The sequence below is a fragment of the Orcinus orca genome, chromosome 9, assembly GCF_937001465.1.
Source record: "Orcinus orca chromosome 9, mOrcOrc1.1, whole genome shotgun sequence".
NCBI lineage: Eukaryota > Metazoa > Chordata > Mammalia > Artiodactyla > Delphinidae > Orcinus > Orcinus orca.
This window is the reverse complement of record NC_064567.1, coordinates 85,911,894-85,923,928: the sequence shown is the minus strand read 5'-3', so window position 1 is coordinate 85,923,928 and position 12,035 is coordinate 85,911,894. Positions and strand designations below refer to the sequence as shown.

General features: G+C 40.8%; 1 protein-coding gene across 2 annotated transcripts in view; it reads left to right on the top strand.

The window, feature by feature from the left end:
* The window catches only part of NAPEPLD (N-acyl phosphatidylethanolamine phospholipase D), an 89,459-nt gene that overhangs the window by 31,007 nt on the left and 46,417 nt on the right, over nucleotides 1–12,035 (top strand). The window lies entirely within an intron of this gene.

Sequence of the window (12,035 nt, the reverse complement as noted above, 5' to 3'; positions counted from 1 at the left end):
CCTAGGTGGGGCAGTGATGGCTCTCGTTAGCGCTAACTCAAGCCGTGTATCAGAAGCATCCCAAATCTCTGCTGGCAATCGCTCGACCATAGCTCACACACTGCTGAGAGTCCATGTGGGCCCCACCTGCCCTAATAATGAGTCATCAGAAAAAGTTTTTTAAAAATCCTGTTTAAAATCACATCAAAAAGAGTAAAATACCTAGGAATAAATTTAGCCAAGGAGGTGAAAGACCTATACTCTGAAAACTATAAAACACTAATGAAGGAAAGTGAACATGATACAAAGAAGTAAAAAGATGTCCCACGCTTTTGTACTGGAAGAATCAAAATTGTTAAAATGACCATACTACCCAAAGCAGTCTACAGATTTAAGTCAATTCCAATCAGAATACCTGTGACATTTTTCACAGAACTAAAACGAATAATCCTAAAATTCATATGGAACCACAAAAGACCCAGAATTGCCAAAGCAATTTTGAAAAAAAAGAACAGAGCTGGGGCAATCACACTGACTGGCGTCAGACTACTACAGAGCTACAGTAATCAAAACAGCATGGTACTGGCACAAAACCAGACACATGGATCAATGGAACAGAATAGAGCCCAGAAATAAACCCCTATGCCTATGGTCAATTAATCTATGAAAAAGTGGCCAGAATATACTATGGAGAAAAGACAGTCTTTTCAATAAGTGGTGCTGGGAAAACTGGACAACTACATGTAAAACAGATTAGAACATTTCCTCTCACCATATACAAAAATAAATTCTAAATGGATTAAAGACCTCAATGTAAGACCTGAAACTGTAAAATTCCTAGAAGAGAACATAGGCAGAGGACTCTCTCACATAAATCATAGCAATATTTTTTTGGATCTGTCTCCTAAGACAAAAGAAATAAAAGGAAAACGAAACAAATGGGACCTAATTAAACTGAAAAGCTTTTGCACAGCAAAGGAAACCATTGATAAAATGAAAAGACAACCTTTGGAGTGGGAGAAAATATTTGCAAATGATATAGCCAATAAGGGGTTAATATCCAAAATACATAAACAGTTCATACAACTCAATATCAAGAAAACAAACAACCCAATCAAGAAATGGGCCGAAGACCTGAATAGACATTTTTCCAAAGAAGACATACAAATGGCTAACAGGCACATGAAAAGATGCTCAGTATCACTAATTATTAGAGAAATGCAAATCAAATCCACAATGAGATATCACCTCGCATCTGTCAGAATGGCCATCATCAAAAAGACCACAAATAACAGATGTTGGTGAAGATGTGGAGAAAAGGAAACCTTTGTACACTGTTGGTGGGAATATAAATTGGTGCAGCCACTATGGAAAACAGTTTGGAGTTTCCTCAAAAAACTAAAAACTAGGGCTTCCCTGGTGGCGCAGTGGTTGAGAGTCCGCCTGCCGATGCAGGGGATGCGGGTTCATGCCCCGGTCCCGGAAGATCCCACATGCAGCGAAGCGGCTGGGTCCGTGAGCCATGGCTGCTGGGCCTGCGCGTCCAGAGCCTGTGCTCCGCAACGGGAGAGGCTACAACAGTGAGAGGCCCGTGTACTGAAAACAAACAAACAAAAAAAACCAAAAAAAAAAAAACCTAAAAAATAGAACTACCGTATGACCCAGCAAGTCCATTCCTGGGTATATATCTGGAAAAATGAAAACACTAATTTGAGGAGATACATGCACCTCAGTGTTCATAACAGCACTCTTTACAATAGCCAAGATGTAGAAGCAATCCAAGTGTCCATCAAGAGATGAATGGATAAAGAAGATGCGGCATATGTATATATATATACACACACACATTGTGTGTATATACACATACAATGAAATACTACTCAGCCATAAAAAAGAATAAAATTCTCCCATTTGTAGCAATGTGGGTGGACCTAGAGAATATCCTGTTGGCAAAATAAGTCAGACAGAAAGGCAAATACTACATGGTATCACTTATATGTGGAATCTACAAACAACAGATGAATGTATATAGCAAAACAGAAACAGACTCACAGACAGCAAACAAACTAGTAGTCACCAGTGGGGAGACGGGAGGGGGGAGGTGCAAATAGGGGTATGGGATTGATAAAACTACTATGTATAAAGTAGGTAAGTAACAAGGATATATCTTACAACACAGGAAATTATAGCCATTATTTTTTAATAACTTTTAATGGAGTACAATGTGTAAAAATACTGAATCACTATGCTGTACACCTGAAACTAATATACTATTATAAATTAACTATTTTTTTTAAGAAGAATTGAAACAGAGAGAAGAGGAACTCTCCAACAGACACAGGCCTGGCTCTTGCATCCACATCTTACTAGCTTTGTGCCCTCAGGAAAGTTAATTAGCCTCTCAAAATCTTAGCTTTGTCCTCTATAAAAACAGTATAATAATGCTTAGTGCCTGAGTTTGTTATGAGGATTAAATAAGATTTGTAAAGCCCTTAGCATAGTGTCTGGTACATGAAAAAGGTACAGTAAGTGGTGCCTTTAAATAATAAGCTGAATCAAATGTAAAATTCTAAAATGACACAAGTATATGGAATGAAACAGCAAAGGAACATACAGAGATGACTACATCATAAAGAGAGAGGCAATGGGGCTTCCCTGGTGGCCCAGTGGTTGAGAGTCCGCCTGCCGATGCAGGGGACACGGGTTCGTGCCCCGGTCTGGGAAGATCCCACATGCCGCAGAGCGGCTGGGCCCATGAGCCATGGCCGCTGAGCCTGCGCATCCGGAGCCTGTGCTCCACAACGGGAGAGGCCACAACAGTGAGAGGCCCGGGTACCACAAAAAAAAAAGATGCATGATCAAGGACACACTGTAAATTATCATCAATCTATATATTGTGAAAAGACTTCATAGGTTTTCTAAGGTGTGTGGAAATGATAACCTCGTTTCCACTTTAAGGAGGTTTTCTGAGTACGTTTGTCCTTTGTACTTTGTATCAAGAAGATGGAAGACATATCCAGATCACTCAAGGAGTAGGGGGAGGGTATTTCTTATGCCTAAGAAAGAACACTGAATGTAGACGGTTTTATGAGTTGTTACTCAGAATGGTCTATAAGGCCAGAGTTGTTAACTAGCTACCATAAAATTCTAAAGTTGTAGCCTCTGCCTAGGGGCACACGAGGATGCAAAGCTGACAGATCATACATGGCTGCCTGCCATCTGCCCCAGTTAAGAGCTTCTAATCAGCAGATTGCTGTGCAAGGTAGCTCATACTGATAACTCCCCTTAAAAACTGACTTTGAAGCAAGGTCAAGAGAGATGCTAGATTGCACGTACAATGAGTATCTGAGGACAGCCTTGAACTAAATCATCGCACACATCAGACTCAGCTTTTTCTCCAAGGCTCTGAAAGTCTTGTAGAAACATAAATTTCCTGTCCTCTTGTACTTCTTTTCCATCTCTCCCCACATCCCACTCCTGCCCAGTCCCAAGTAGGCTCTGCAGAATTCAGGGAATCATCATTCATTTATTCAGTCCACAGACACAATAGGAGTGTCTGCTGTGTGCCAAGCACAGGAGTAGGTGCTAGAGGTATACATATGGATCAGGCAGAGTGTCTGCATGTGAGTAGCCCACATTCTGGTTTGGGAAACAGAAATGGAAACAAAGAGTCATACTATAGTTTGCTACCTGCTTTAATAGTTCTCTGACAGCACCAAGGCAGAGATGACCATTCTGCTTTGAGAAGGTGGGAGAGCTCCTCAAAGGTGGTGATTCTTGATTTGAGGGATGAGCCTGAGTGCTCAGGGGTGAAGCCAGGGAAGATAAATTCTTTTTTTTAAAAATAAATTTATTTATTTTATTTTATTTATTTTTGGCTATGTTGGGTCTTCGTTGCAGTGCACATGCTTCTCATTGTGGTGGCTTCTCTTGTTGCAGAGCATGGGCTCTAGGCAAGCGGGCTTCAGCAGTTGTGGCACGCAGGCTCAGTTATTGTGGCACACGGGCTTAGTTGCTCCGCGGCATGTGGGATCTTCCCGGACCAGGGATCGAACTCGTGTCCCTTGTATTGGCAGGCAAATTCTTAACCACTGCGCCACCAGGGAAGTCCCAGGGAAGGTAATTTTAAGCAGAAGAAGCAATGTGTGCAAAAGCTCCAATGTGTGTGTGGTTGACATGCAGGCTTTGTGGTGGACAGGGAGGCTGGAAAGGTTGGCTGGAGAGCGATTGTAACAGCAGTAACATGTGAATGTGAAATTCGGAGGGAAACCATGTTTTGCTACAGCTCCGAATTTTAGAATTGGAAGGGATCTTAGTGATTGTGCAGGTTAACCTCACAGAGGCTCAGGGTGCTTAATGACATGTTCATGGCAGGACCAGAAGCAATCTGTCGGGAGGGGAAAAAATTTCCCACTTCCCCTTTTAGTTCTTTTGGCTGGTTGAATAATTAAAATGACATAAGACAGATTAACAGGAGAAAAAAAAAAGAAATTTAATTATGAACATACAGGGAATCCACAGGAAATTCTAAAGAACCAAGTAAAATGAGGTATATATGTCATCCTGGACCAAGGAGAAGGGAGTAGGGGTCTGGGACTTCAAAAGTAAAGAAGTAAATTCATAGGAAGAATGAAGAGAGCAAATGTTTAGTATCAATAAATAAATGTTTGCTGGGCCAAACCAACAATGGGACACAAAGGGGAATTTTAGTAGACTTTGCTAGGTTCCTCCCTTGTCTACCACACCTAGTTCATATTATACTATAGATACCTCTGGTGATGGTTCTTTCCTGGAATAGGCCCTCTATCTAAATTCTTTCAGGCAGTTAAGTGAGAGTTGCAAAGAAAAATTTCCCGAGTCTTCTGTTCCTTCCTCACGCCAAGAGACACATTTTGGTTTGGTAAATTTTGCTTCCCTACCAATAGCTCCCAACACTAGGACTTCTGCTCCTTTCTCTGAATCTTCCAACCATGACTCCTAGCACCAGCCTGGAAATTTGATCCTCTAAAGCCTGGAAATTGGGTCTTTCAGAGCTCAACCTGGAAGTCACGGTATAGAGTTTAGACATGTGTGTCTACTCATGAGTGTTATGCTAATGGACAAATATTTTATATATATATATGTATATAGTTATCACAGTTCAAAGACTGCTTAAAGGGGAATGTGTTGGTTTTCCATTGCTACTGTAACAAAGTACCTTAAATTTGGTGATTTATACACATTTATATATTTTCTTATGGTTCTGGAGGCCAAAAGCCAAAATCATTTTCACTGGGCTAAACTCAGTGTGTCAGCAAGGCTGGTTTCTTCCAGAGGCTGCACACCTTCCTTGGCTGTGACTGCATCACACCAATCCCTGCTGCTGTTGCCACATTGCCTTCTTTTTTCTTTTTAAAAAAAATTAATTTATTTATTTTTGGCTGCGTTGGGTCTTTGTTGCTGTGCGTAGGCTTTCTCTAGTTGCGGCAAACAGGGGCCTACTCTTCGCTGCAGTGTGCAGGCTTCTAATCATTGTGGTGGCTTCTCTTGTTGCGGAGCACGGGCTCTAGGTGCGCGGGCTTCAGTAGTTGTGGCACAAAGGCTCAGTAATTGTGGCGCACGGGCTTAGTTGCTCCATGGCATGTGGGCTCTTCCCAGACTCTAGGCATGTGGGCTTCAGTAGTTGTAGCACGTGGGCTCAGTAGTTGTGGCCCACGGGCTGTAGAGCACAGGCTCAGCTGCTCCGCGGCATGTGGGATCTTCCCGGACCAGGGATCGAACCCGTGTCCCCTGCATTGGCAGGCAGATTCTTAACCACTGCACCACCAGGGAAGTGCCTTGCCTTCTTCTCTCTTTGACCTTCTAACCCTCCCTCTTCTAAGGACCCTTGTGATTACATTCAGGGCCCACCTGGATAATCCAGGCTAAGCTCCCCATCTTAAGATCCTTGATGACATGTGTAAGTCTCTTTTGCCACATAGGTAACATTCACAGATTCTGGGGCTTAGGAGGTGAATATTTTCTGGGGAAGAGAGGATTCTTCAGTTTACCACAGAGAGCAGTATTCTTTGTTCTTGAATTGGAAGCAGATTACACACACCTCTTTGTGGCTGGAGATTTGGGAATTTAGGGGTAGATGGGAAGGACTGGGACAAGTAACCCTCATTAGTTGCTCAGCCTCTAGACAATCAGATACCAGAGGGGTTTGGGGGGAAGCAGGCCAGAAGAAGTCTTTTCTCTCCCTGCCCATAATACATGCCATCCAAGTTGAATTAACATTGTGCTGGAAATGTGGTTGGCAATTTAAAAAGGGTTAAGGGACTCCTGAAAATTTTTTCACTGAATCACTGATGGTAGAGCTACGTGACTAGCTGAGTAAACATTTTTACAGATGCGGGAGGTTCATAGTTTATGATTCTGGATTGGCTGTGTGTACAGTTCGGGACATGCTGAAGACTGTTCTGAGTCTTTTACCCTTAGACCCAGGTAAAAAGCCCTGTGCTTGAGAGCCCACTCTGGCCTCCTCTGGCTGCACCTCTCCTGGGGTGTGCCACAGGGACCTGTCTAAATGCTCTCCAGGTACCCAGGAATTTGGAGTCCTGCCAAAATGCTCCCAAGCTTGCTTCCAGGGTGTGCACGAACCTCTTCCCCATGTCCATCCTCCTGAGGTCAGGCAGCAAGGCCCATGGGTGGCCAAGGGGTGGCTCTTTGGGGAATGGAAGGAACTTAGATATGGGGAAGGGTTCATATGGGTAAGCTCCAGGCCATCACGGTACAGAGCAAAGCTCTGGAGCTGATATCACGGACTAAAGGCTAGCTCTCCCAGACGGATGGCCAGGGTCTGGTGGAGAACTCTAGGGAGGCTGAGAGCTCCAAAGAACCTGGGCTTCCTTGTCTTTATGTACTTTGTCAGGGTAGGAGGATCAAATATGTTTTACTTAACCATGTGTCAGCTTGATTTATGACTTTTAAATAATTAGATATGTAGGATATGTCTCTTGTTAATACTCTTGCCTTGGGCTCTGTATATGCTAGTGGCAGGTCTGGCCAGAGCTACACTCACTGCTATGAATAGCAACGCCTAAATCAGAGGTACCCCACACATTGCACAAAGCAGTGCAATGAAAGTATAATGTGAAGGAATCAAGTCAGGTTTCTTTGGGCAGCAAACTGAATGTAAAAAGAAGTTCAATTAATCCAACAAGTCATTAGGAAAGTATCTATCTTAGGGCCCAACCTTCATAAGATAGAATATTTAGTTAGCTAGGGTGAAGAGGATAAATAAGACTTAATGCCTTCAACATTAACAGTCAGTTTCTGGTGTTTAGATTTTGGAAAATATTTGATTCTATATTCTAAATTCCAATCTTTTGTTGTAACTGTGCAGTTCAGTTGCATGGGAACCCAAAATAACATTAGCAAAAAAGTACGAGAACAAAGAATGAGTGATATTTCACAATCAGTGTGCCCAGAAGACTTCCCTCAAGTCATATTCTTTGAACCACTTAGGTGTAGGAGGGCTCCTCTCTCACTGGAAAAAACCACGGCGGGTCTTCCCATATTCTTCTGGTTAATTTGTCAGTGGATTCCTCCTGACAGTCTAATAAGGATTAAAAATTGAAGTCTATATTCAACACAAGCAGTGTTTTTAAAGTTAAAACTGGTGTTTTAAAAGTTAAATGAAGAATAAACTCAAATATAAAAGTTCAAAAAACCCCTGGAAATCTAATAATTTTTCTTAATCACAAAATACATATGTATTGGTGACTTTGGTTTCCTCTTTCACTTTTCCTTTTTAAATGCATCTAAAGTCTCATGATTAAAAATAGTCTAACACAGAGGTCAGCAAACTTTTGGTAAAAGGTCAGATAGTAAATATTTTAGGCTTTGTGGGTCATATGTCTCTGTTGCAACAACTCAGCTCTGCCCCCTGCAGTGCAAAAGTAGTCAGGTGATATGTAAATGAGTTAATGTGGCTTTATGTCAATAAAACTTTTTTATGAACCCTGAAATTTGAACCTTACGTAATTTTCAGGTATTGCAAAATATTATTTTTGATTTTTTTCCCCCAACATGTAAAACTGTAAAAAAGTCATTCTTAGCTCACAGGCCATACAAAAACAGGTGGCAACCTAAAACTATAAAACTACTGAAGAAAACAGAAGAAAAACATGACATTTGACTTGGCAATGATTTCTTAGATATGAGAGTAGAAGCACAGGAAACAAAAGTAAGAATAGACAAATCGGTCTCTATCAAACAAACTTCAGTGCATCAAGGACACAGCTAATGGAGTGAAAAGGCAACCTATGGAATGGAAGAAAATATTTGCACATCATACCCAGAATATAAAAAGAATCATATAACTCAACAACAAAAAATCAAATAACTCAATTTAAAAATGGGCAAAGGACTTCAATAGACATTTCTCTAAAGATGATATATAAATGGCCAGCAAGTATACAAAAAGATGTTCAAGATTCCTAATCATCAGAGAAATACAAATCAAAATCACAATGAGATATCACCTCATACCCATTAGGATGGCTAATATCTAGAAAACAGAAAATGACAAGTGTTGATGAGGATATGGAGACATTGAAACACTTGTTTGGTGTTGGTGGAATTGTAAAATGATGTAGCCACTATGGAAAATATTGAAAATTTAATAAACGGAAACCTCAATTAAATAGAGTTGGGAGAGCAGAAGGGAGAGCTCTCTCACCCTGCAATGATAGTAGAGCTCAACAGGAAGAAGGAAGACTCTACTTTCTACTTTCCTGACAAGGATTCAGCCAATGAGAAGTCATGGACTCTCTGTTTACTGAGCCCTCCCAACTTCCTTTTCTCCTCTATAAAAGTGTGCTCCTTCCCTTGCTATACGGAGACTTGCACATGGCTCACCATGGTTGCAGACCCTGAACTGCAGTTCTCTGCTGATACCAAGTCCATCTTTGCTGGAGAAATATCTGGCAGTCTATTTGTTTCAGATCAATAAAGCAGTATTGAGGTTCCTCAAAAAAGAGAATTGCCATATGATCTAGCAATCCCACCTCTGGGTATATGTTTGAAAAAATGGGAGGCAGGGTCTTGAAGAGAGATTTGCACACGCATGTTCATAGCAGCACCATTCACAGTAGTTAAGAGGTGGAAGCAACCCAAATGTCCATTGATGGATGAATGGATAAATAAAATACGGCAAATGGAATATTATTCAGCCTTAAAGAAAGGAAGAAAATCTTGTCACGTGCTGCAATACAACATGGATGAACCTTGAGAAGATTACGCTAAGAGAAGTCAGTCACAAAAAAAACAAATACTGGATAATTCCATTTGGATGAGGTATTTAAATAGTCAAATCCACAAACAGAAAATAGAATGGTGGTTACCAAGGCCAGGGGGTAGGGGAAGAAGGGGTATTGTTTAATGGGTATAGAGTTTTAGATTTGCAAGATGAAAAAATTCTGGAGATCTGTTTCCCAACAATGTGAATATACTTAATGCTACTGAACTGTGCATTGAAAATTTACCACCTTAACCATTTTTATGTTATGTGTTTTTTACCCCAATACAAGAAGTGAAAAAGTATCACTATAATATACATGTTGAGGACTTTATATTCTGAAAAAAAAATAGTTTGAATCAAAAACAAAACAAACCAGGGGGCAGGCGAGATTTGGCCCTCAGGTCAAATTTTCCTGACCATTGGCCTAATGTAATCCAACTCCCCCTGTAATCAGCATGCTGTCTTCACATATTTTCCTCCAAAATCTTGAGTCACCAAATGTTACAACTGCAAGTGGCCACGGAAACTCAGTCGTTTTGGAGGGTAGGAGTGGGGGCCTGGTGAGGTGGGAAGGGTATTTTCCAAGGTCGAAGAGGTAGTTAATGGCAGAGCACTGATTTAGAAGTTAGCTGCCTTATTGCTTTTCGGAGTTATCTATAGATTGTTAATGATCATGCAAATAAATTTTGATTTAACTGGAGGTGAACTCAGTAGTTAACTGAATTCCACAGGTGCTGCTATAAATACACATTGAATTAAAGCCCTCTAGTAAGTAGTCACGCTGTGCTCTAGTCCTCTGTGCCTTTTGGCCTGGAGCTGGGAGAGGAAAGGACAGTACTGATTGCAGAACTCACTTTACAGATGAGCTGTTGTGCTAAAATTGGTTTATATGTGGTTTCCCAGAAGTAATTTAACTAACATTTTGTGAAGTATTTAAAATAAGCTCATTTGGGACTTCCCTGGCAGTCCAGTGGTTGGAATTTCACCTTCCAATGCAGGGGTTGCGGGTTCGATGCCTGATTGGGGAGCTGGGATCCCACATGCCTCGCAGCCCCCCCAAAAAAAGAAAAACCCAAAACATAAAACAGAAGCAATGTTGTAACAAATTCAATTAAGACTTTAAAAAATGGTCCACATCGAAAAAATCTTAAAAAAATAAATAAAATAAGCTCATTTAATACTAGTCTCCAGAAATGTTACCTTGGCCACCAGCCACTTTAAGGGAACTGTGTAAATTTGCCCCTCTTCTTTACAGCATTAATTAACATTTAAAAATGAAGTAATGTTAAAACAAATTCAACTGAGTAAATTTTAAAGATCTTATAGGCTTTTTTCAATGATACATGAATTGGGCAGCATCTCATTTAGCAGATAGAAAGAAGCTCCAATGAGTTGTACAAAATGAAAGACCTTTACAGGCAGAAGGGAGTGGACCAGGAAGTTAAAATAGCAGAAAGTGGATTGGTTGTGACAGGTCACTTTCCTTTAGGGGATGGCACGGGCCTATCAGGCCGATTAACTAGTGCTGACCAGGTGATTCCTGATTGACTGATTTAAGATTCCTATTCTGGGAGAGGGTGACATTCTGAGTCTCCATTTGGTGATGTGGAGCTTAGCATAAGTGACTCCATTTTAGGCCTGTTGTTTTAACAGTGACAGTTTAAAAGACAAACAGTTATATGCTGAATGCCTGACTTCCTAGGGGTGGCGTAAGAAGGAAGGACAAATAAAACCCAGTTCAGCAGGTCAGGATCTAAAATTAAACCATGAGTGAAAGGCACAGTGTTCATTCTGCTCTGTACTGAGAAGCAGGGCAAGCTAGAGATTTTACCTGGAGTGATAGAAATTGTTTTACTAAACAGCTTTTCATTGTCTAGAAAAATTAAGCTTTGGAAGTCAAGTAGAAATTACAACACAATCCATAAAGTTTATGTAGTAAACTACATAAAAGTTTATGTTTAGAAAGCATAAACGTTAATTAATACAGCTTCAATTATAATCTCTGTGTTGTACTAAAAGGTTACTATTCATTCCTCCTAGACTTTCCTGGTCTACATAAATGTGCTTATCAAAAGCACCTGGTCTCAGTGAAAAACAAGCTGTAAACATTTGTCTCCATTTATCTGTAAGTTTGTAGAGAAGAGTTATCAAGCGAACGTTTCAAATTGCTTCTTAAACAACATAATAAGCGAATGCAATGCATGAGCCTAGGCAGTTAATAAGCCTAGGTCAGGAAAAAAAGGCTATAAAAGTCATTCTTGGGACAATCACACAAACTTGAAACTGGACTGAACATTAAATGGTATAAGGGAATTGTTTCCTTAGGTGTGCTAACGGTATTGTGGTCGAGGCGAACGTCCTTTCTTTAGAAGAGGCAGGCTGAAATATTTAGGGGTGATTGATTTTGTTGTCTGCAATTTATTCAAACGGTGTAACAAAAAGGCACCTCTATTTTCTGTATGTTTGAAAATCATCATAAAGAATTGCGGTGAGGGGAACAGAGGGCATCTTTTTAAAGTTCCTTAGCCAAGAGCATTGTTAAGACCTCCTGAGCTAACAGTAGCTTCAATTTACAGTTTGGGTTTGTAGCGCTGTGTCTTTTTTTTCCTGTTGCACCTGAGGTACCACTGAGTGAGTGCAGTCTCAGCCCAGCCCACCGAGCAAGCAAGCAGCTCTTAATCACACTTAAGTGAATAAGATTCAGCAACAGCTGCAAGCTACCCTGAGGGGGTGAAAGTCCATACCTGGCATAATCTTCTTTACATTCCTACGCTATTACACTGGCACGGTC